Here is a 20,671-nt window from a genome sequence, read left to right on the forward strand (position 1 = left end):
TTATCTGTCCTTTCATAAACACCTCATTTTTTAATGGATTGCAAATGCAAGATTGATTTTTTTAAATATTTTTTCACTTATCTTTATCTAGCTGATACATGACAATCCTATGAAAGTAGACACTCCAATCTGGTATTCTGAGATACAGGAATACCGGATACCGCGGAGTCAGCTCCGAATTCCATTATTTTTATAAGTATATTATGTTGTATGTGTAGGTTATAGGTATTATGTGAATTTTAAATAATATTTTAATAAAATGTAACTTGGATGTTCCCTAGTGGAATCACTTCATGGTCTAAAAGCAACAGCCTTCCCAGCCCCGGATTCCAGTGAATAACTGATAACAATTACAAACATAAAAATAAGTTACTAGAAATATTTCTTAGAGCTTCTTGCACTTGCCACTTTTCCCTACGTAGGTAGACAATTGAAAATGACTTGAACCATTTACACAAGCCAGGATCCACCACAAGGACCCTCCACTTCTAAGTTGTGGCCTACTGTGTGTTCAGAGATGCCTTTCTACATAACACTGTTGTGTTTTATGGTTACTGAAATTACTGCCTCCTTCCAGGTCATCTTGGGCAAGAATGGACATTCTCCTCTTACATCTCCCATTAAAGGAGTTGTCTCACCAGGACAACCAATTTTTTTAAAAGACTCCGGACCTGGCTTCTATACCCACTGACGGTCAGCTTTTATTGCCAGAGAAAGCTGCATCTGGCTATACATTTAGCTTGAATAGCTTTATGGCGTTTAACGGATATGACATGAAAAGCTATGGAAAAGCTCATGACATATATATTTAATGGATGCCTGTGATGGATGACAAACAGTTGCATCCATCACCCATCAACTACAATGCTAAAAAACGTATATGCTAAATGTGTACGTTTTCCTTTTGGGCTTCGCGGAATGGAATAGTCAATTTTTTTGCAGTATACTGACTTATACTGGCTGTACCTGAGTAGCTTTCCTGACGTACATGCTAAAAAATGTGATGTGAACAGGGCCTAACTCCTAGCTGCATCTCCCGCCTAAATTTATACTCAGCAGCATGACCTGCCTAAGTAGAGTCGTGTGTTAACCTTATACCATACTATCCCCCCACCCCCACTTTAGTAAAGACACATGACACCGAGGTTGGATGTGAAATGGCCACAGCAGCCGTTTATTAATTTCACAGTTTTATAAAAACAATTTAAATCCGAAACATTCGGATAACTAGTTAGGAATCCACCAGAGAATTCCTCCTAATAATTCACATGACCCAACATGGGTCAGAATCGTAAATACCAATTTAACGTTAACATTAACCCGAGCAGAGGAAGTCCTTGAAGCCCCTTCAGATAGTCCTTTTTAAAGAACACACCGAATTAGCCATCTGCAAACCACCTCCAGCCGTAAACCAGCTCGGAAGCACCGTTCACCTCTGCAGATGGCTCCAACCACTAGAAGTCCACTTCAAGGGGATAACACCCGATGAAGCCCTCAAGTGATATACCGACCACTAGAAGTCCACTTCAAAGGGATAACACCCGATGAAGCCCTCAAGTGATATACCGACCACTAGAAGTCCACTTCAAAGGGATAACACCCGATGAAGCCTTCAAGTGATATACCTTCTACCAGAAGACCACTTCAAAGGGATAACACCCGATGAAGTCTTCAACCATGTACCTTTTTTGGGGGACGCATACCCCCGATGCGACCCCCCCACCATTTTGTACTGACTGGCCTCAAGGACTCCCCCCGCCAGCTGCCATGACAACAGAACCTACTCCGGAAAAAAGAAAAACATGTTAAATAAGCACACAAATAAAAAAACCAACGCTCATAGACGGACGTACATAAGACCCAAGGAGTAACAAACCACGGGCGGGAGGGTGGGAGCTTACTGATTCTGTGTTACTCCTCCCGCTGCTTCCGGCTCAATGCCGAGAAACAGCGGGAAGCTCAGTAACGGCCCCCCGTCCCCCTTAACTCCTCCCCGTCCCCCCTCCAACTCCCTCCAACTCTCCCTCACCTAATTAACCCTTTCCCTACTAGGACGGTCATGTCGGCTTCCCTTAATCCCTGCAGGCTGCGTCCAGCCTCTTCTGGAGATGCAGTATCAGACAGGGTGGTAGATTTGCAAATTTCTGCGGTAGATGCTGCTTGAAGTTAATAACAGTGTCACTTTAAGTGCTTGCCACAAATACCCACATAAAGTCACAATATCGGCTGGGTCAGCAGCTCCACTGGGACGTAGGGTGCTAATGGTTTATAAATGTGGCTCGTGTGCGTGCATAATATTTAAATTGTGTTGTCCCAAGATTAAATGTTACACCCTAACAACAGGATGGGTGCTAAGATGTTGATCGGTGGGGGTCCAACTGCTGGGACCCCCACTAATTACAAGACTACTACTAAGTATACCAAAGCATATAAGCGATCAAAAGATCGCATTGTAAAATCCCGTAATGGGACTGAAAAAATGATTAATGTCAAATAAAAATGTATTAAAAAAAGGTGAACAGTAAAAAAAAAAACACCTTTTTTTCAATAAAATATGGTATTATTTTGTGTAAAAAAAGTGTAAAAAAACCCAAACAAACACATATATGGTATCACCGCGATATGTTATTTAAATCGCAAGGTAAGCGCCGTAAAAAAAAACAACAACAACAAAACAACGGTGGTATTGCTATTATTTTCATTGCCCCCAAAAAAATAATAAAAGTTAATCAATAAGACATATGTACCCCAAAATAAAACTATTGTACACTACATCTCGTTAGGCAAAAAAATATGCCCTCGTATGGCAACATCAACAGAAAAACAGAAAAAAGTTATGGCTCTTGGAATATGGCGATGCAAAAACAAATTATTTTAGTCAAAAGTGTTTTTATTGTGCAAAAGTAGTAAAACATAATAAACCCAATACATATTTCGTATCGCCGTAATCCTACTGACACATAGATTAAATGTAACATGTTGTTTATGCCGCCCAGTAAACAGCGTAAATTTAAAATGCAAAAAATAAAAGCGGAATTGCATTTTTTTTCTATTCTTCACCTAAAAATGTTAATATAAGTTAATCAAAAAATTATTTGTACCGCAAAATGGTGCCATTGTAAAATACAACTAGTCTTGAAAAAACTTCCGCATATAGATATGTCGACGAAAAATAAAAAAGTTATGGCTCTTTGTATGCGATGATGGAAAAACTAAAAAAATTGCATGGTCATTAAAGGAGTTGTCCAAACACATCGGTGGAGGTCCAACTCCCGGGACCCCTGCCGATCAGCTATCAGAGGGGTCCGTGGTGTACGTTGCTGCAGCCCCTTCAGTGTTTACCAGGCACAGCACCGAACACATCGGTAGCGGCTGTGCCTGGGATTGCAGTTCAGTCCCATTCACTTCAATGGGGCCAAAACTAAATCCCAGTCAGAGCCGCTTTGGAAGTGTACGGTGTTGTGCCTGTAAACTGACAGTCAGTTGATCACAAGGGTGCCGATAGTTGGACCACCACCGATCTCATATTGATGGCCTATCTTAAGGATAGGCTATCAGTAAAAATGTATGGACAACTTTAAGGCCTAAATTGGGTTGGTCACTGAGGGGTTAAACATATGTTTGGAACTTGCATTGTAACGTATGTGTTTTATGACTTTAAATGAGTAAAAAAAAAATGTAAATAACAGTGGACTTTATACACTAATGAATTTGGCAACAAAGTATGTTTTAATGTCATGCCAAGTAAATAACATTGACTCTGCATTACCTCGAATGACATTTGATGCTTATGATTCAATTCAAGGATTCTTCTAAACTATACAAGTCTTAAAGAGAGTCTGTCACCAGAATGTCCATATTAAACTAGTAACAGGGTATTGTAGAGGAGACTAACATGTTTCTAACATTTATTTTCAATTTCTGCTTACTGCCTCCTTTGTAGAGAAATCCGTTTTATTAACTTTATGCTAATGAGCAGTTAAGTGCAACGAGGGCGTCACCATTGCTCCTAAATGCTCCTACGTTGCTCCCCAGTTCAACCCCCTCCCTCCCTTCTTACATTGATTGACAATGGCCATCCAGCGTAATCGTCGCGTTCATGCCTGGCCCTGTATTGTCTGTAGGAATACCAAAAAACAGTGGTCCATCGAATTATTACTGAAACTCTCAACATGAGGAAATTTGTTGTCCCAGTTAATTTACCAAGAATCTGATGAATCGTGTGACAACTGAGCCTGACCATTTTGATACTGTTGAAAACGTCCAGTCAGCCGTTATGAAGGCTCTGAACAACCTTTCACATGAAGACTTCCAGCACTCATACGAAGAATGGCAGTGTCGCTAGAATCGTTGTGTACAGTCCCAGGAGACTTACTTGTAAGGTGATAGAGCCTAATTGTATCTGTTTAGAATAAAAAAAAAATGTGGGAAATCATTCTCATTAATCTTGGGACGCATCCCGTATGGATACTATGACCAATACTCTCTCTCACACATGCTGACTTAGGACCACTGTACTGGTCAGACACATATCGCACAAGCTTAATATGGATGTGATGTTAACAGACTGGTCTGATAATTCTATGACCTACTTAAGAAGATGAAATATACACAAACTTGTGTTAATCTAATAAAATATTTTGTATTAAAATACATTTATATAACACTAACACATAATTGAGACATAATCAGATGAGGTTATCAGTAGGGATTCCTAAGATAAGACCTCCACCAATAGCTAGAAAGAAGGAGCTGCCACCGGAAGATTTCCCAGGGAAGCTGACAGGGTATTTCATTACCACTGATTTTATTTATTGTAGAATAAAGTGCAAATTATTCTTGTTGCAGCATGGAACTGTACAGTGTGGGCCAATACTGTACATGAAAAAGAAGAACAAACTTGTGCCAAGTTCCAATCCATGTCATATTATGAAGATATTCTTCTCCAGAAGCATTGCTGTTCTCTGCAGCTCACTTGTCAGCTTTGCTGTGTAGATTGGGACAGGGTCAGCAAAGAGTTGGAAATTTACTGGCAGCACTATTGTACTGCTAAAGGTCTAGATAAGGCTGGATAATAAGACTAGAAACACAGCATGCATATCATCTAGTCTCTGGGAGGAAGGGGCTGTATTGCATCACTTCCTGGAGACCATAATAATCCCCAACATTTCTCTATCAATTGACTCCCATTTATGTCAGTCTTCATAAAGCATACACACCCTGCTTTACTGTCTATACAGATAATACCGAAAGGAAGTGTGTGTCTCCAATATGGATGTCTCCAGGAAAGTTTTTTAAAAATAAATAGCTACAACATTAAAAAAAATCAAATGCATTATTTCTCTTCTACATAATTACATTTAATAAATTAAACTAAAATGGAATGTATATTTCACATTCCCTTTGAAAAGCGGTCTCCAAGATCACTGCTCGTGTACTGTTAGTTAAACAGAGGGTTTATTTACTTATATAATAGCTGCACTTTCAAAGCAGCGTCTCTTACTGGTGAGAAAGGTGAATATACTTCTATGTACTGTACATGTCCCATCCAGGCAGCTTCTCTGCTACTGCATAGTTAAATAACTTCTGTGCGCGAAAGAAACTCCAACTTCAGCTCTCTTGGGATACATTTGCCACAGTGCAAACTGAGAGCACTATATACACTATGTCTATGTCTTGGGCAAACAGTAGTTTACTGCCCCTTTAAGTAAAAGGGATAATATTTTTACTGTTAGAGCGACTCTAGCCAAGTTTCAGCTCATAATTTGAATCTGTTCTCCACCCATTCCTGCTACCAGCAATGTGCTTGTTTTCATAAAGCAGCACACAATGTTTTTTCTTTTAAGCGTGTTTTCTACGCCTACGGCACAGGATCAGCTGAAGTATCTTCAGACTTGCTGAGGTGAGTTTTAAGCAGCTTAATTTCACAATGTGCCACTTTCTTTCAAGTTCTATGTAATGAATAATTTATAATTAAGCTAATTCCCATTTGCAATATTTTTTAAAGGGTAGGAATCTGAAGAGAAATTTCATGCAGATTGATACAATCAATAACTTTCAAAAATCCTGTTTTAATCCAAATTTGTCTAAACATGGTACTTTTACTATATTTTATTTAAAGGGGTTTTCCCACGAAAGACATTTATGACATATCCACAGGATATGTCATAAATGTCAGAAAGATGCGGGTCCCACCTCTGGGACCCGCACCTATCCCCAGAACGGGCCCCCTAAACCCCGTTCAGCCGCTGTGTGTTGCGGCTGAATGAGGTGAATTCCAACCATGAAAAAGGTTATATGGTCGTGAGTTACGTAAACAGCATAACTCGCTGAGCTGCGCTGTTTCCGTAACTCCAATAGTAGGTAAGAGCAGTTACAGAAGCAGCATAGCATGCGAGCTACACTGTTTCCGTAACTAACATTATGTTCTATGAGACTTACGGAAACAGCGTAGCTCAGCGAGTTATGCTGTTTACGTAACTCACGACCATATAACCTTTTCCCGCGGATATGTCATAAATGTCTATTGTGGGAAAACCCTTTTAAGATCAACTTTGACTAGGCATTTGCCCTCACCGTGCAAACCTCTTTTATTGAGACACTGTTCTTTGAGATCCATATGGAACACTTATTATTGTACACAAGAACCTACATACACCCAGTAATAGGAATAAGGCTATGTTCACATCTGCGTTGGGAGTTTTCGTTGTTCTGCTCCATCAAAGGAGCAGAACCGGTAAAACCAGAAGCGACGGATCCCTTGCACCACACATACCATTTACGGCCGACTGTACCCATTGACTTCAATGGGTTCAGTCGACTTTCCATCGGAGTGTCCGTGGTTTTACTGGAAACAATAGCGCAGCATGCTCCACTATTGTTTCCGGTAATCTCTGCCAGATCTCAGATGGAGGCCCCCAACGTGATGTGAACAGTCCCTAACACAGCAACATATGTTCCTGTATTAATGGTGAATACAGGAATCTCCTCCTAGAGCTTTAGGGTAGGATGTAGAATCAAGTTTTAAATTGGTGGGTCTGTGGTAGGTGACACCTCTTTTTGTTGCTGAGCTGCCTTATCCCTCCCATCGGTTAGTGACAGAGCAAAAAGTGACCATATGTTCAGTTTTAACAGGTGGCCGCATTTCATGAGTTGAAAGTTAAAGTAGCAGTTCTATAATTTTTGTACAATTTTTATAGAAATCTTTCAAATTGTTAATTCTGCCACTACAAATAAAATATAAACATGTATGACAAAACCAAAGTCCACATAAAAAATGATTATTTAATGTTTATTTTATAAACTTTTTAAAATAACAGCTGTACATTCATATATGTATAGATCCCTATGAATATACACAATAGCTGGCAAAATAGCAAATGCCACGTACAATAATCACGTAATCACTGACATTTCCAATGAGAAAGGTTTCAAAACCTATTTAGCATATTGCCCTTGGCACATTGGTATACCCTGCTATGTGATTTGGACTGTTTTTATCCACCACGTTACTACGGAGCAAATGTTCTTACAGCCAGTAACAGCACAGCAGACAGTAACTCCCTGGATACAACTACATAGCCCAGATCCTGAAGCTTGGCATTCTACTTGTTCCCTTTATAACTAAAAATGTGACAAGGTGGGGAATTGTATTTCAAGTGGATTTCTATAGACCTAACCAGCCTTATGTTTTCACTGTTTTAGAGAGGAGGTTATGAGATGGAAAGGTGGCTGTGCATGCATGATGCTCTCTCATTGTGGTTTATGGGATTTGCAAAATCCTCTGCTGATTCGATAGGCGGGAGCAGGGTCGCCATCAGGGGGGTATTAGGGGTACTTCTGTAAGGGGCCCGGAAAATGGCCCGCGGCATGAGGGGGCCCGTGTCGCCCGCTGGCACGGGCCCCCACCATCGCCGGAGGCTCCGCTAGCAGCCGCTATGGCTGCTACAGCGGGACGCCACTGAACACTACGGCAGAGCAGGGAGGTATCTCCCCGCTCTGCCATTAAACAAAAGACATGTATCCCCTATCCACAGGATAGGGGATACATGTGTGATCGCTGGCATTGATAGGGAGAACAGGGGACTGAAAGTCCCTTGAAGTTCTCCATCACAAACCTCGGACTTCCGGGGTCTGTGTCGGCAGCTCCGTAGAAATTAATGGAGTGCCGGTCGCGCTTGTGCGCATGCGTGACCAGCGCTCCTTTCATTTTTATTGAGCTGCGCTGACGCCGGAAGTCAGAGGTTAGTCATGGAGAACTTCGGCGGATTTTCGGTCCCCTGTTCTCCTTATCGCTGCCAGCGATCACACATGTATCCCCTATCCTGTGGATAGGGGATACATGTCTTTTGTAGGACATACTGTAGGTCAGATTTTTTTTGGGGGGTTGGGGCTGCATGGCGTTACCTACAGGGGGGGCTGTATGGTGTTACCTACAGGGGGCTGTATAGCGTTACCTACAGGGGGGGCTGTATAACGTTACCTACAGGGGGGGCTGTATAGCGTTACCTACAGGGGGCTGTATAGCGTTAGCTACAGGGGGCTGTATAGCGTTACCTACAGGGAGGGCTGTATAGCATTACCTACAGGGGGCTGTATAGCTTTACCTACAGGGGGGGCTGCATAGCGTTACCTACAGGGGGGGCTGTATAGAGTTACCTACAGGGGGGCTGTATAGCATTACCTACAGGGGGGGCTGTATAGCATTACCTACAGGGGGGCTGTATAGCATTACCTACAGGGGGGGCTGTATAGCGTTACCTACAGGGGGGCTGTATAGCGTTAGCGCCATACAGCCCCCTCTGTAGATAACGCCATACAGAGTCCCCCCTGTAGATAACGCCATACAGCCCCCCTGTAGGCAATGCTATACAGCCCCCCTGTAGGTAACGCTATACAGCCCCCTGTAGGTAACGCTATACAGCCCCCCTGTAGATAACGCCATACACCCCCCCCCCCGTAGAGAATGCCATACAGCCCCCTCTGTAGAGAACTCCATACAGCCCCCTCTGTAGAGAACTCCATACAGCCCCCTCTGTAGAGAACGCCATAGAGACCCCCTTGTAGAGAACGCCATACAGCCCCCTTTGTAGATATCTACAGTGGGGGCGGTATGGCGTTATCTACAGAGGGGGCTGTATGGCGTTCTTTACAAAGGGGGCTGTATGCAGTTCTCTACAGAGGGGGCTGTATGGCGTTAAAGTTGTATATAAGATGTACAATGTATCAGTCAATCATCTGTGCGCTAAACGCAGCAACAGCACAAACCCCTCTCCTGTGCTGGACTCCAGGCAGATGGCTCTTATCTACACTGATACATTGTAACAAGACCATCAGCTGTGAAAGTAATAAGCCAGGACTGGTTTTAATGTTCTCATTCACAGACAGCAGGCAGAGATCTTGAAAATCATGAGGAATTGGAGCAGGAAGACAGAAAGCTGCAGAATGTCATTATACAGTAGGCTGGGGTGCTGCACCACTCGCAGGGAATTTATACGTGTAAGGCTATGTTCACACTGAGTATTTTGACCAGTTTTTTTACGCGGAAACCGCGTCACAAAACTCGTCAAAAAACGGCCCGAAAATGCCTCCCATTGATTTCAATGGGAGGCTACGGCGTCTTTTTCCCGCGAGCCGTAAAAGGGGGGCCCAGAAAATTTAGCTGTATGGGGCCCTGAAATTCCTGATGGCGGCCCTGTGCGGGAGTACCAAAAGGGAAACCCCCCCACCCGTCATACATTTATGGCATATACTGTTGATATGCCAGTAATGTCCCAGATGACGATACCCATCTTTACGTTTTATTGCGGACCTTGGGAGTAGTATAATCTCACAATGTGGCCATCGGATCAGGAATGGTTGTGCACCCCTGCACTAAAGTGACATCAGAATCAGTAGCAACAATAGTGCTAAATCTATTATGACTGTTCTTGTTTTACAATATGAGCGTGTTTGTGATTATTGTGGCATTTGCTGTTTTGAATGCTATTGTTTTACTACATAGGGATCTATAGATATAAGAATATACAGCTGTAATTTCATAATATTTTTTTAATATACATAAAATAATCTTATATGCATGTTTATATGTTATTTGTAGGAATTTGAATCCTGTATATTTTATTGTACCTTGTGTCGCTGCAGAATTTAGTATGTCCGTTAACGTTGGACATTATCTGCATTTGTCTATGAGCTCCAAATTAGTGAATGCTCTCTCAATGGTGGATCTGAGAGAGGCCGGCCGGAGAGAGACCGGCCGGAGAGAGACCATGACACGCAGCTTCAGTGTTCAAATGATCTCTGCCCACAGGGGGCGATCCATCTTTATTTATAGGAAAATGAGAGTAGGTGGTAACCTCGTACTTGCAAACATAAACATTCTATATATGGTAATGTCCCAAAACCCCACATATGGTATAATGACAGGAAAGGTGTAGGCTTTGGTTTCAGCCAATCATCTACAATATGATAATGACTCTGATTCAGCCAATAAGAATTATATCAATGCATTATCATAATTCTTCACCCTCCAAGCCCCAGGTGGCCTGAACCTTGTCCCATGGGAAGGACACACATTTCAATGCACAAGTTAATTTGTCTCTACTTCTTAACTCACTAGAGAATGGAGACTGCAGAGAAGTTTAAATTAATTAAACAGAGGCCTGAATCCAAGGCTAACTTATGGTAAACAGTCATTGTCCATTCGGCCAAGGCTATTTGATCTGCTCCTTAAAAGAGTAATAAAATATTCAATTCAAGAACACATAACATAGAATTGCTTCAGGACATCTGCTGACATTTACTTTTTACTTATTAACCTCAAGATGGCTCCTTCAGGCCAAAAGATGGATTCCAATGATCCAAAATGGATGCCTACCATACAAGATGGAGTCCATGCAAAATGTTATCCTTGAAACCCATTCTAATCACTTTCACAAAAGCAATATATGTTCACACGTATAAAGATAATTAACCCCTTCCCGCTCCTTGACGTACTATTACGTCATGGCAGCTGTATCGTTCGCGCTCCATGCCGTAATAGTACGTCTCGGGAGTAACGGCCGTTTCGGCCGTCCTCCCGACACATACAGGAGCTGTGACGCTGCTGTCTTGTTCAGCAGCTGTCACAGCTCCTACAGCGGGGACCGATCGCTGTGTCCCCGCTGATTAACCCCTTAAAAGCCGCGTTCTATAGAGATCGCGGCTTTTTAGGGGTTAAGCTGCCATCGCCGGCCTGCTACGCGATAGCGGCCGGCGATGGTGACTATGGCAACCGGACACCAAACAATGGCGTCCGGCTATGCCATAGACGGAAGCCTAGTGGGTCCTGACAACGTCAGGACCCACTATGCTTGCTGTCAGTGAGTAGCTGACAGTTCTAATACACTGCACTACGCATGTAGTGCAGTGTATTAGAATAGCGATCAGGGCCTCCTGCCCTCAAGTCCCCTAATGGGACAAAGTAATAAAGTAAAAAAAAAGTTAAAAAAAGATGTGTAAAAATAAGAAAATAAAAGTTTTAAAAGTAATAAAAGTAAAAGTCCCACTTTTTCCCTTATCAGGCCTTTATTATTAATAAAAATATATAAACAAACAAATAAACTATACATAATTGGTATCGCCGCGTCCGTAACGGCCTGAACTACAAAATTATTTCGTTATTTATCCCGCACGGTGAACGCCGTAAAAAAAAATATTAATAAACCGTACCACAATCACAATTGTTTGGTCACTTCACCTCCCAAAAAATGGAATAAAAAGAGATCAAAAAGTCGCATGTACCTAAAAATGGTACTGATGGAAAATACAGTTCGTTACGCAAAAAATAAGTCCTCGCACGGCTTTATTGATTGAAAAATAAAAACGTTATGGCTCTTAGAATAAGGTAACACAAAAAGTGAATGATTGTTTACAAAACGTATTTTATTGTGCAAACGCCATAAGACATAAAAAAAAACTATAAACATCTGGTATCGCCGTGATCGTATCGCCCCACAGAATAAAGTGAATATGTCTTTTCTAGCGCACGGTGAACGCTGTAAAAAAAAAAGTATACAAAAACAATAGTAGAATTGCTGTTTATTAGTCACCACGCCACCTAAAAATGGAATAAAAACTGATCAAAAAGCCGCATGCACCCCATGAAAACTACAATGGATTCCTCAAGGGGTCTAGTTTCCAAATTGGGGTCACTTTTGGGGGGTTTCCAATGTTTTGGCACCACAAGACCTCTTCAAACCGGACATGGTGCCTAATAAAAAAGAGGGCTCAAAATCCGCTAGGTGCTCCTTTGCTTCGGAGGCCGGTGCTTCAGTCCATTACCGCCCGAGGGCCACATGTGGGATATTTCTCTAAACTGCAGAATCTGGGCAATAAGTATTGAGTTGCGTTTCTCTGATAAATCCTTTTGTGTTATAAAAAAAATGGTATAAAAAGAGTAAATGTCACCTCTACTTTGCTCTAAATTTCTGTGAAACACCTAAAGGGTTCATAAACTTTCTAAATGCTGTTGTGAATACTTTGAGGGGTCTAGTTTCTAAAATGGGGTGTTTGATAGGGGTTTCTAATATATGGGCCCCTCAAAGCAACTTCAGAAATTAACTGGAACCTAAAAAAATAAATAAATGAGGCAATACTTCGCTTCTTACATTATACTGATAATGAGCCGTGCCCACTCCGAGATGACCCCAGTTTTGACCGTTTGTATAAACGGAGACCCCTATTAGACCGTTCCAGTGCCCGGTTTTCCCAAGCATACACCCCCGAGAAGTGTTTTTCTATTGATGAGTCCCTGGTACATTTTAAAGGGAGGGTTCAATTCCGCCAGTACCTGCCAGGTAAGAGGGCAAGGTATGGCGTGAAGATGTATAAGCTGCGAGAGTGCATCAGGGTATACCTACAGATTTAGGATATATGAAGGAAAGGCCACCCCCAAACCAGACTGCATCCTGGACTACAATAGGTACATGGGAGGGATGGACTTGTCAAATCAAGTCCTGAAGCCCTACAGCGCCATGCGGTGAGGTATAAGAAGCTGGCCGGGCACATCATACAGATGGCTTTGTACAATGCGTATGTGCTACGTCGATGTGCAGGCCAGAGGGGAACTTTCCTGGAATTTCAAGATCTAATCTTTAGGGACCAGGAAGGGGGGGCGCATCGTACCAGGGCAACACTTTCCAGGAGAAGGTCCCCAAACCGGTGGAAAGGGAAAGAGTCAAAAGAGGTGCAGAGTCTGCTATAAGAGGGGGATAAGGAAGAACACAATATACCAATGTGACACGTGTCCCGAAAAACCAGGGCTCTGTATAAAAGATTGTTTTAAAATGTATCATACATCCCTTGATTTTCAATTTACCCTGATGCACTCCGCACAGCTTACCCCCCTCATCTTTCCCTTCTGAGCCCTGCCGTATGCCCAGGCAGCTGATAACAGCCACATGTAGGGTATTGTCGTACCCAGGAGAACCCACATTACAATTTAAGGGGTGTATATCTCCGGTGGCGCATGCTGGGCACACTATATTGGACACTGAAATGGCATATACATATATAAAATTGCAAATCTCACACTGCACCATCTGCTGCGCATTATCTTTTACACAGTACCTGTGGGGTCAAAATGCTCACTACACCTCTAGATGAATGTCTTAAGGGGTGTAGTTTTTAAAATGGGGTCACTTCTCGGGGGTTTCAACTGTACTGGTACCTCAGGGGCTTCTGCACACATGACTTAGCACCAGAAAAGCTCCAGTAGGCCAAATGGTGGTCCTTTCCTTCTGAGCCCTCCCATGGGCCCAAAGGGCAGTTTATCACCACAAATGGGGTATTGCCGCACTAAGGACAAATTGGGCAACAAAATGGGGTATGTTGTTCCTTGTGAAAATAAGAAATTTTGATCAAAAATGACATCTTATTGGAAAAAATATAATTTTTTTCATTTCACAGCCCAATTCAAATAGGTGCTGTGAAAAAACTGTGCGGTCAAAATGATAACAAAAACCATAAATGAATTCCTTGAGGGGTGTAGTTTCCAAAATGGGGTCACTTCTGGTGGGTTTCCATTGCTTTGATACCTCTGGGGCTCTGCAAATGCAACATGGCACCCGAAAACCAATCCAGCAAAATCTGGACTCCAACAAACACATAGCGCTCCTTTCCGTCTGAGCCCTCCCATGGGCCCAAACGGCAGTTTATCACCACAAATGGGGTATTGCCGCACTAAGGACAAATTGGGCAACAAAATGGGTTATGTTGTTCCCTGTGAAAATAAGAAATTTTGATCAAAAATGACATCTTATTGGAAAAAATATAATTTTTTTCATTTCACAGCCCAATTCAAATAGGTGCTGTGAAAAACCTGTGCGGTCAAAATGATAACAAAAACCATAAATGAATTCCTTGAGGGGTGTAGTTTCCAAAATGGGGTCACTTCTGGTGGGTTTCCATTGCTTTGATACCTCTGGGGCTCTGCAAATGCGACATGGCACCCGAAAACCAATCCAGCAAAATCTGGACTCCAACAAACACATAGCGCTCCTTTCCTTCTGAGCCCTCCCATGGGCCCAAACGGCAGTTTATCACCACAAATGGGGTATTGCCGCACTAAGGACAAATTGGGCAACAAAATGGGGTATGTTGTTCCCTGTGAAAATAAGAAAATTTGATCAAAAATGACATTTTATTGGAAAAAATATCATTTTTTTCATTTCACAGCCCAATTCAAATAGGTGCTGTGAAAAAACTGTGCGGTCAAAATGATAACAAAAACCATAAATGAATTCCTTGAGGGGTGTAATTTCCAAAATGGGGTCACTTCTGGTGGGTTTCCATTGTTTTGATACCTCAACGCCTCTTCAAACCTGGCATGCTGCCTAAAATATATTCTAATAAAAAAGAGGCCTCAAAATGCACTAGGTGCTTCTTTGCTTCTAGGGCTTGTGTTTTAGTCCACGAGCGCAGTAGGGCCACATGTGGGACATTTCTAAAAACTGCAGAATCTGGACAATACATATTTAGTAGTGTTTCTCTGGTAAAACCTTCTCTGTTACTAAAAAAAAATTGAATAAAATTGAAATTCAGCAGAAAAAATGAAATTTGCAAATTTAATTTCCACTTTGCTTTAATTCCTGTGAAATGCCTGAAGGGTTAAAAAACTTTCTATATGCTGTTTTGAATACTTTGAGGGGTCTAGTTTTTAAAATGGGGTGTTTTATGGGGGTTTCTAACACATAGTCCCCTCAAATCCACTTCAGAACTGAACTGGCACCTTCAAAAAAAGGCTTTTGAAATTTTCTTAAGAATATGAGAAATTGCTGTTTATGTTCTAAGCCTTGTAACGTCCAAGAAAAATAAAAGAATGTTCAAAAAACGATGCCAATCAAAAGTAGACATATGGGAAATGTGAACTAGTAACTATTTTGGGTGGTATAACCGTCTGTTTTTCAAGCAGATGCATTTAAATTCTGAAAAATGCTATTTTTTGTAAATTTTCTCTAAATTTTGCAATTTTTCACAAATAAAGACTGAATATATCGACCAAATTTTACCACGAACATGAAGCCCAAAGTGTCACGAGAAAACAATCTCAGAATCGCTTGGATAGGTTTAAGCATTCCGACGTTATTACCACATAAAGTGAAATATGTCAGATTTGAAAAATGGGCTCTGAGCCTTAAGGCCCAAACTAGGCTGCGTCCTTAAGGGGTTAAAAATATTTTTGACACTTGCAGTAATCAAGAATTTCCAGGTAGCTTTTATTTATAGCAGTGAGCGTTCTAGTGACATAACTTTGGAGAATTTTTGAGAATAAATATTGTGACTGGCACCAGCTTCATCCTTCAGGCTATGTTCACACGGGGTATTTTGCCGAGTTTTTTGACGCGGAAACTGCGTCGCAAAACTCGGCAAAAACGGCCCGAGAACGCCTCCCATTGATTTCAATGAGAGGCGTCGGCGTCTTTTTCCCGTGAGCAGTAAAACTGCCTCGCGGGAAAAAGAAGCGACATGCCCTATCTTCGGGCGCTTCCGCCTTTGACCTCCCATTGACTTCAATGGGAGGCAGGAGAAAGGTTATTTCTCGCTGTTTTATGCCCGCGGCGCTCAATGGCCGCGGGCAAAAGACTGTGCGATAATCGCCGCGAAAATCGGCGTGCAGGGAGAGGAATATCTGCCTCAAAGTTCCAAACGGAATTTTGAGGCAGATATTCCTCCCCCAAAATACTCCGTGTGAACATAGCCTCAGGGGTGTTCTGTTTTTATTTTGGTTTGTAAATTATAATATTTGCAGTTGCAAACAGTCTCTTTTTCAATAGGGGTAATGCAAACAAATGTAAAGGAAGTCTAAATGCAGTGTAAGGGTACGTCCATACACTGTGTAAACACTGCAAAGTTTCCGTCCAGAAATTCTGCAGTGTATTCGCGTCAGTTATTCCGCACGGTAAATCCGGACCGAAAAATCTACAGTGTTTATGCTGTGTGTGTACGTACCCTCAGGAGCCTCACACACGAGAGTGTTTGGTCCGTGATATACGCTCCATACGTCGGCCGTATTTCCCAGACCGAACACACTGCAGGAAGCCGGGCTCCTAGCATCATAGTTATCTATGACGCTAGGTGTCACTGCCTCGCTGCGGGACAATCGTGTACTGTAATCATGTTTTCAGTATGGGACAGTTTTCATACTGTCCATATATGGACAGTGACGTCAGGGACTTCTCCTGAAGCGGAATCCCCTGTCACAGCCTTCCCTGACATAGCTGTGGATGGTTATTCCGCTCCAGGAGAAGTCACTGTCCATATATGGACAGTGAAGTCTGGGACTTATCCTGGAGCAGAATCACCACCCGTCGAGCCGCTGTGGCCGGGGATTCCTCTTCAGGAGAAAGGGGCCACTCCAGGAGAATTCCAAGATGTCACAGTCCATATATGGTGGCGCTACAGTGATGCGATCTACAGCAAGGGGGGGGTGCCATCTACAGGGGGGTCATCTGTGGGGGTGATATGTACAAGGGGGCCGTTCCCCGCTTCTTCCACGGTCTCTGCTCTGGGCTCTGGTTCCTGCGCCCTCTATTCCCTCATGCTCGTCCCGAGCTCCACTTACCCGATCTGGATGCTCTGCAGGCTCTGGGCAGCATCAGGTAAGTGCATCTCTCACCTCCCTCCGCGGCCGTTATCTTTGATGTGCGGCTGTAGCCGCTAGAAGGCGTGTGCGCGCTCTTCCCCTCTTAAAGGGCCAGCGTGTGCCAAAACTCCAAGACTTCCTATTTAAGGATCCTCCTCCCTCAGATCCTTGCATGTTCAACCAAGTTATCCCCGTGAGCTTCCCTGATCCCAGTTTCCCTGTTACCTTGCCTTCTGCCTTTGTCTGGATTTCCTGTTTTGACCTCTGCCTGTACTTGTACTATCCTTGCCTGCCGCCTGCCTTGACATATTGCTATCCATACCCGTTACGACGTCTGCTGCATATCCTGACTTCTGGCCTACACTTCAACTGCCTCTAAACACGCTGTGCCAAGCATTGCCCTAGGTTACAAGCACCATCTCCCAGACGATACAGAGGATCCACAAGATAACCGGTGATAACCGTTGTAAGGGCTGTGTGGTACGTACAAGGGGGCTGTGTGGCACTACCTAGAGGGGGGCTGAGTGGCAGTGTCTACAGGGGGGCTGTGTGGCATCATCTGCAGAGGGCAGTGTGTGGCATTATCTACAGGGGGTTTCTGGCAGTATCTACAGAGGGCTGTGTGGCATTATCTACAGGGGGCTATGGCAATATCTACAGGGGGCTATGGCAATATCTACAGGGGGCTATGGCAATATCTACAGGGGCTATGTGGCCTGATCTACAGTGGACAGTGTGTGGCATTATCGACAGGGGCTATGTGGCATTATCTACAGAGGGAAGTGTGTGGCAAAAAAAAAACTGACAAATGATATTCATCCTTTTTTAAAATGAGTAGCGAAAAAACCTGATGCAAAACGGGTCAAAATTGGCTGTTAAAAACGGAAACACAGACCGGAACGGAAACAGAACAGATGCAAAATGGAAGTTTTTATTGGCCGATACTCTGACCCTGTCGTGTGATTAGAGCCTTAGGGCTCATTCAGACGAACGTGAATAACGCCCGTGTGCTGCGCATGGAAATCACGCAGCAGAACACGGATCCATTGATTTCAATGGGGCTGTTCACACATGCAGGAGTTTTCATGCAGCAAGTGTCAGATGCATGTCCTCTATTGGTGCGTTATCACTCACCTACGTGCCCATTGAAGTCAATGGATGCATGAAAACCACGCACCACACACGGATGCACATCCGAGTGTCGTGCGTGATTTGCGCCTCAATTTAATTGAAAAGAATAATTAAAAAAGAAAGATGTTCTTTGCGAGTGCGTGAATAACGCATGCCACTCGCAAAGCATACTGTTGTATAACGGACCAGATTCACGCACGTTTTTTCACACGCGTGAATCTAATACACTCGTGTGAATGTAGCCTTAGGGACCCTCCCTGTTTTATATAAATTTTATGCTAAACACTAAAATGTACTCCTGATGACAGGGGCACAGACGGCAGAAGACCCCCACGCAAGAACAGTACTCTACAATAGTTTTTCACAGAGCATCCCTTATGTCTCTCTAACAATCCAACAGTAATATAATTTATTATCTCAGTCACATACATGCAATCTATTAGATAGTAGGGCGCTGCTTTTGAAGGCTATGTAAACCTTTGAGGCTTTTTTAATTTATTTTTTATAATAAATAGATTAGTCAGTGTGATTAGTGTAACTTTGTAAACAGTTTTTATAAAATATTCCTTTTACTTTTGGAGATACAGCTATTCTGTATTCTCTATACAGAGCAGCTGTATTGTTCGCTATTCACTGGATCCGTCAGTCCCGCGGACGTGACGAGTTCAGTGTTGGCATGTCCACATTTAATCTATCACATCTAAGTTATGAATTTAGATGTGATTGATTACAGGTGGATCCTGCCGACACTGAACCCGTCAGGTCTATGGGACTGATGGATTTAGTGAATAGCGAACAATATAGCTGCTCTGTATAGAGAATACAGAACAGCTGTATCTCCAAAAGTAAAAGGAATTTTTAATAAAAAATATTTACAAAGTTACGCTAATCACACTAACTAATCTATTTATTTAAAAAATAAATAAAATAAAAAAACCCTTAAGGCTAAGTTCACACGGAGTATTTTGGGGGAGGAATATCTGCCTCAAAGCTCCAAACGGAATTTTGAGGCAGATATTCCTCCCCCAAAATACTCCGTGTGAATAGCAATTATCGCGCCGTTTTTCGCCCGCGGCCATTGAGCGCCGCGGGCATAAAACACGCTTTCTCCTGCCTCCCATTGAAGTCAATGGGAGGTCGGAGGCGGAAGCGCCCGAAGATAGGGCATGTCGCTTCTTTTTCCCGCGAGGCAGTTTTACTGCTCGCGGGAAAAAGACGCCGACGCCTCCCATTGAAATCAATGGGAGGCGTTCTCGGGCCGTTTCTGCCGAGTTTTGCGACGCGGTTTCCGCGTCAAAAAACTCGGCAAAAGACCCCGTGTGAACATAGCCTAAAGGTTTACATAGCCTTTAAGGTAACAGAGGGCCATGTACCTACTGGCCCACTATGCATCTGCACAGGTTGAACATATGGTATATTCACCCCTAATTAGTGAATATAAAACCTCACAAATGCTTAAAAAGTAGGCTAATTTCAACGACCTTGAATATATTTAACCTGTCAAAAGGTTACTCAGAATTAGAACCCTTTGATTTCAATAAACTGTCTACATGGTGCCCTAGAACTTGTGAATTATAATAATAACAATATTCTATGTTAAACAACCTTAGTACGATTAACCTTCGTACAGGTAACCACAATTGAAATCAAAGGTTCTTTCAAAGGGGTGGTTTGCTAATTATACAGGAAATGTAAACAGTGTAGCAATATTCAGAGAGCTGCAGCACTGGGGGAAGGAACGCGGACTGTGAACAAATAAATAATGGACAATAACCTATCATAGCCAATGGCAATCATCACCTAATAAATAGGTAGCTTTACATTACAGTACTTTTATTGTAAGACTTTTTTTCCCCATAAGATACTGTTGTGGAAGTCAATGGCTCAAAATATATTAGACTGAAATTTAGACGAGTGTTCCAACAAACACTCACACCAGAAACTTTATCCAGCATCCTAATCAGGAGATTTCATACCGATATATGTCAGAGAGGAAAAATAACACACAGACGCTGCTGGTTTGCTCAAAATACTCCTCTTGGGGTTTATTGCCAAACTCACATACATTAATATCATTCAAAAGGGGTGTAGGCTTGAGGTTAACCAATCAGAGGCAATGTGACAATAACGCTTATTCAGCCAATAGCCTACAATAAGAATATTTCAAATGCATTATTATAATTCTTTATTAAAATGCTGACATCAGGTAACACCTGGAAACAAGCATATAATAGAGTGGTGTTAAATGTTCTTTCCAATAAGGGAGTTTGTTGCAATAACGACAAATAATTACACTTTATGTCTGGGCGTTCTGCCAACCCACTAGGCGTGAATGCATGAAGACCACACGATGAACACATAGAGATAACACATTTCTTCGAGACTCGAGCAGAACTATGTAGAGCAAAGGTCATTAAA

At 42.6% G+C, this 20,671-nt stretch overlaps 1 protein-coding gene across 2 annotated transcripts in view; it reads left to right on the forward strand.

Moving 5' to 3' along the window:
- Window positions 1-5,821: 5,821 nt before the first annotated feature.
- LOC142742374 (retinol dehydrogenase 7-like) overlaps window positions 5,822-20,671 on the forward strand; it is a 53,420-nt gene continuing 38,570 nt past the window's right edge. The window contains exon 1 of one of the 2 annotated variants that reach the window (XM_075852019.1): window positions 5,822-5,902. The gene's annotated coding sequence lies outside the window, so the exon portion shown is untranslated. The remainder of the gene's footprint in view (window positions 5,903-20,671) is intronic. The other variant, XM_075852020.1, reaches the window with a different exon arrangement.

This window comes from Rhinoderma darwinii, chromosome 2 (genome assembly GCF_050947455.1).
Source record: "Rhinoderma darwinii isolate aRhiDar2 chromosome 2, aRhiDar2.hap1, whole genome shotgun sequence".
Lineage (NCBI taxonomy): Eukaryota > Metazoa > Chordata > Amphibia > Anura > Rhinodermatidae > Rhinoderma > Rhinoderma darwinii.